General features: G+C 51.9%; 1 long non-coding RNA gene across 2 annotated transcripts; it reads right to left on the bottom strand.

Moving 5' to 3' along the window:
• Positions 1 to 246: 246 nt before the first annotated feature.
• LOC132387244 (uncharacterized) lies at positions 247 to 5,263 on the bottom strand. Of its 2 annotated transcripts, none has more exons than XR_009509828.1 (4): positions 5,145 to 5,263; positions 4,461 to 4,538; positions 3,881 to 4,023; positions 247 to 324 (listed from the first exon to the last, which is right to left on the bottom strand). It is a non-coding gene; the product is annotated as an uncharacterized LOC132387244 (long non-coding RNA). The 2 variants fall into 2 exon arrangements; XR_009509827.1 differs by lacking the exon at positions 247 to 324 and adding an exon at positions 576 to 714.
• Positions 5,264 to 5,489: the final 226 nt, after the last annotated feature.

Here is a 5,489-nt window from a genome sequence, read left to right as displayed (position 1 = left end):
AGGAGAGTGTTGGGGGGAAGGATATGCGAGTTGTGTAGGAGAATGGTTGGGGGAGGGACAGAGTGGGAGTAAAGGGACTGTGAGGATAAGAGTGGTGCAGAGAGACGGGGGAGCAAAACGGATTGTAATGTGATTCAAGTTGTTCTTAGGGACTGTTGACAGAGATCCTGGATCTTTTCGGGAATATGCTTGAACAAATGTTCAGACTTCTCGAAGATGAAATGGTGTTGACCATTGCAAAGGTCCCTCCATTGTTTCGAGTCGCAGTTACCGCAGGCGGACGTTCCACTGTAATGCTTGTACATAAGACTGGAAACCGCTTCCCTATCAAAGAAGGATAAACAATTTCAACAGGGTCGAAACAGCTCCAGGAGGTCACCCGAGACATTCATCAAACTAACGCCACTGCATCGCACTTTTAACACAGCCCCGTGTCGGTCTCCAAACTAAACCCGCTTACCCGGTATATCCCCACAGAAACGTATTGTTCCCCAAACTAACGCCACCGCCACTCACTCTACCCCACAGCCCCGTGTCAGAATCTGATCTACGACTGTGAGCCCCTCATTTCCCACAGTCCCAGTGTGTCTCCAAACGCATCCCACTGACGCCGTCCCAAGCCACAGGCCAGTAAAATTCCGAATCTCACCCGTGTGCGCATTTTGCAATCCAATATGTTCTGTCTTGATGAACGAGAGCGTTTGAAACAACATTCTGCGAAATGAAACTTATTTTATTAATGTTAAGAATGACCCTCGCTTAATGCCTGAATCTGGCAGTGTGAGGAATATGGGTCTAGAGAGAGAGGGATCTTCACTCTGCATCTGACCTTCTGAGTGTGTGAAGGGGCGGTGCGGAGGGAGATTCACTTTGTGTCTGACCCCGGGAGTGTGTGATGGGACGGTGTGGAGTGATTTCACTCTGTGTTTGACCCCGGGAGTGTGAGATGGGACAGTGTGGAGGGCGATTCACTCTGTGTCTGACCCCGGGAGTGTGTGATGGGAAGGTGTGAAGGGAGACTCACTCCGTGTCAGACCCCGGGAGTGGGTGATGGGACGGTGTGGAGGAGCTTCACTCTGCGTCTGACACTGAGAGTGTGATGGGAGGATGTTGAGGAAGCGAGGAAGCTTCAGTCTGTGTCTGATACATCGAGTGTGTGAGGGGGCGGTGTGGAGTAAGATTCACTCTGTGAATGATCCCTGAAGTGTGTAATGGGATGGTGCAGAGGCATGGCCACTCCCTGCCTGACCTCGGGAGTGTGTAATGCGAAGGTGCAGTGGAAGATTCACGCTGCATGAACCCGGGAGCGTGTGATCGAACGGTGTGGAGAGAGTTTCACTCAGGGTATATCTCTGGAGACAGACTGTCCACAGGCATCTTCTATAATCCCAATGACTCCCATAACTACCTTGATTATACCGATTCCTACCCTGCCAAATGTAAAAATGCTATTCCCTATTCCCAGTCCCTCCGACTCCACCGCATCTGCTCCCTAGAGGACGCTTTCCGTCCCAGAACATACCAAATATCCTCTTTCTTTAAGAACCGTGGTTTCCCTTCTGCCGTCATCAATGATGTCCTCACCCGCATCTCCTCCATTTCCCGCACTTCGATCCTCACCCCATCCTCCCGTCACTACAACAAGGACTGTATTCCCCTTGTCCTCACCTACCAACCCACCAGCCTCCGGATCCAACATATTATCCTCAGCAACTTCCACCACCTTCAACAGGACCCCACCTCTAAGGACGTCTTTCCCTCTGTACCGCTCTCTGCTGTTCGCAGGGATCGGTCCCTCCGCGACTGCCTGGTCCACACGTCCCTCCCCACAGATCTCCCACCTGGCACTTATCCTTGCAAGTGCAGGTGCTGCACTTGTCACAACACCTCCTGTCTTACCACCATTCAGGGCCCCAGACAGTCCTTCCAGGTGAGGCAACACCTCACTTGTGAGTCTGTTGCCGTCATCGATTGCATCCGGTGTTCCCGGTGCGGCCTTATCTACAGCGGCGGGACCCGACGCAGATTAGGGGACCGCTTCGTCGAGCACCTCCGCTCTGTCCGCCACAACTGACGGGATCTCCCATTTGCCACCAACTTCACCTCCCCTTCACATTTCCATTCGGACGTGACCATACATGGCCTCCTCGATTGCCATGATGAGGCCAAACTCAGGTTGGAGGAACAACAGCTCATCTACCGTCTGGGTAATCACCAGCCCTTTGGTATGATCATGGAATTTTCGAACTTCCGGTAATTCCCTCCCTCTCCCTTCCCCCATCCCACTTTCACTCTGCCTCCTTTTCCAACTGCCTATCACCTCTCTCAGGGTTCTGTCTTCTACTACTTATAGTGCTTTCCCCTTACATTCCTTCTTCAACTTTCCTGCCTATCCACTCCCTGCTTCCCTTGCCCCACCACTTGATCTTTCCTCTGTTTTGTTTTTCACCTGGCAGCTTCCCACCCTCCACCCCCCCCACCTTCCTTACAGGGCCCCTGCACTCTCCCTCTTCAGTTCTGCGGAATGGTCTCGGCCCGGAAATGTGACAGCTCGTTTCCACGGATGCTGCCCGATCTGCAGAGTTCCTCCAGCGTGTTTGTACGGGATCTTCAGTCGGTGACTCACTCCGAGATTGTGAGATGGGATGACGTGTGGTGGGAGGGTTTGGAGGGAGCTTCACTCAGATGTGCACCAGGGACTGTGTGACGGTATTATGCAGAGGTAGCTTCACCCTGTACCTGACACTGCCAGGTCGTCATTGGCCGATGTGGAAGGAGCTTCACACAATGCCTCTTCGTGGGGATTTTGTTGATGGGACGGTGTGGTGTTCAATTTGCTTTGTGTCTGATGCCGTTAGCGTGGGATGGGAAAGTGGAGGTTCACTGTGTGGCTGAACTAAGGAAAATTTGAAGCGACGGTATGAAGAAAACCTCACTATGTGTCTCACACCGGGAGAGTGTGATGGGACAGTGTGGAGGGAGATTCACTCTGTGTTTGTCCCAGGGAGTGTGTGATGGAACGGTGTGGAGGGAGATTCACTCTGTGTCTGACCCCGGGAGTGTGTGATGGGACAGTGTGGAGGGAGATTCACTCTGTGTCTGACCCCGGGAGTGTGTGATGGGACAGTGTGGAGGGAGATTCACTCTGTGTTTGTCCCAGGGAGTGTGTGATGGAACGGTGTGGAGGGAGATTCACTCTGTGTCTGACCCAGGGAATGTGTGATGGAACGGTGTGGAGGGAGATTCACTCTGTGTCTGACCCCGGGAGTGTGTGATGGGATGGTGTGGAGGGAGATTCACTCTGTGTCTGACCTAGGGAGTGTGTGATGGAACGGTGTGGAGGGAGATTCGGTCTGTGTCTGACCCCGGGAGTGTGTGATGGGATGGTGTGGAGGGAGATTCACTCTGTGTCTGACCTAGGGAGTGTGTGATGGAACGGTGTGGAGGGAGATTCGGTCTGTGTCTGACCCCGGGAGGGTGTGATGGGACGGTGTGGAGGGAGATTCACTCTGTGTCTGACCCCGGGCGAGCGTGACGGGACGGTGTGGCGGGAGATTCACTCTGTGCCTGACCCCGGGAGTGTCTGATGTCACGGTGTGGAGGGAGATACACTCTGTCTGACTCAGGGTATGTGTTAGGGGACAGTGTTGAGGGAGATTCACGCTGCCTAACACCGGGAATGTGTGAACGGACTGTGTGGACGTACATTCACTCTGCGTCTGACTCCGGGTGTGTGTGACGGGACGGTGTGGTGTGAGATTCACTGTATATCTGACTCCGGGTGTGTGTGAGGGGACAGTGTGGAGGGAAATTCACTCTGTGCTTGATCCGGCACGTTTGAGATTGTTGCGAAAAATGGCCCTCTCGGTGTGAAACATACCTCCTCCTCCTTTGAATTTATTTCCAGCAATCTTGCATCAAAGTTTGAACAATTTTTCTTCGCTCCATCGTAAGATGTTTCCAACGTGGATATGAAATAACAGCGGTCTTCATTTTTGATCCAGTCCTGGGAACACGATTGCTCTGGAAATCAGGATCAAGTAAAGTGAATTCCCAGCACATCGACCCATCACACAGCCCCGCAGTCAGATGCAACATAAAATGACTGCACAACATTACATCACAAACTCCGATGGTCAAAACGCTGTAAGATGCTCACTTCACAATCTCAGGTTACTCAGACAAGGAGGCAATCAGAATAAGATGGAAGGTCTCGATTCGCCATCTAATTGCTCAATTAGTCTCAGAATCACAGTCAAGTTATCTCCGCGCCCTCGCATCACGCATTCCCGGGTCAGACACAGAGTGAATCTCCCTCCACACAGTCACATCACACACGTCTGTGTTGGGACGGTGTGGACGGAGCTTCACTCAGTGTCTGATCTCAGTGGTGTTGTTTCGGACCGTCCGGGGCCCCACCCTGTGATGCCGAGGCAGGTAGGAGTCCGTTGTTGCCTCACCTCTACTAGTTTTCAGGAATTGGCAGAGTATCTGTTGGTTTCGGTTGGAGGTGATTTGAGACTGACGTATCTGTAACACTGAGAGAGATGGTGAACCACTTTTATCGTTAACAGTGATTTCTGAGATATTGTCACGGTGCGGTACGGTTCATGTTGAAAAGCGTGTACGTTTCAAAGTGAGTGGTGACACAGTGTCACTTTCAAGGGCGTGTCAGTGTCTCTCAGAGTTGTGTTCTGGTGTCGCCTTGAGTAGTGTATCAGTAGCACGGACAGAGGTATGTCGATCTTACTGTGAGGGGTATGTTGTTGTCATTGTGAGTGTCATGTCTGTGTCACTGTGAGGGCTGTGTTCGTGTCACGGTTAGGGGTGTATCTGTGTCGCGTACAGAGGCGTGTCAGTGTTACGGTGAAGGTATTGTTGGTGTTATTGTGAATGGTATCTCGGTTTCACTGTGAGACTGGATTGTGTTACGGTACGGTACGGTACGGTATTACGTACGGTATTACGTACGGTATTACGTACGGTATTATTGTCACGGTTAAGGGGTGTGTCTTTGTCACGGTGATGTGTGTGTCGGTGTGACGTTGAGGATGGTGTCGGCATCACTCCGAAGTTTTACGCTACCTCATCATTCCACTCTGTTAGTTTATGTTCTGACTCCATCCGAAGCCCGTTCGACTCACCATAGATCGAGAGCCCGGCCACTATCGCGATGAGGGCGGATGCAACGAGACAGAATAGGCAGATCCTCCGGTACGGTGTATTTCCGATGTTCTCTTTCGACTCCCGTTTATGTGGACCTGTGGAGAGAACATTCAGCGTGTGTGTGAATTCAGCAGTGACCCGCTCTGGGATCCGTTGCACCCACCATCGGCGCTCTCTCCTTCCACCCTCCCTCCCTCAATCAAATCTACTTACAGCCGTCCTTGTTCGCAGCCCAAATTCCTTGTGCTGGCAAAGTCTGTCTAATGTCTAACTTAATCGAGAGTCATTTTATTCTCTCTCTCGAAGGTAATCGATGAAGCTGT

Source organism: Hypanus sabinus, unplaced genomic scaffold (genome assembly GCF_030144855.1).
Source record: "Hypanus sabinus isolate sHypSab1 unplaced genomic scaffold, sHypSab1.hap1 scaffold_1659, whole genome shotgun sequence".
Taxonomy (NCBI): domain Eukaryota; kingdom Metazoa; phylum Chordata; class Chondrichthyes; order Myliobatiformes; family Dasyatidae; genus Hypanus; species Hypanus sabinus.
This window is presented reverse-complemented; position numbering and strand designations above follow the sequence as displayed.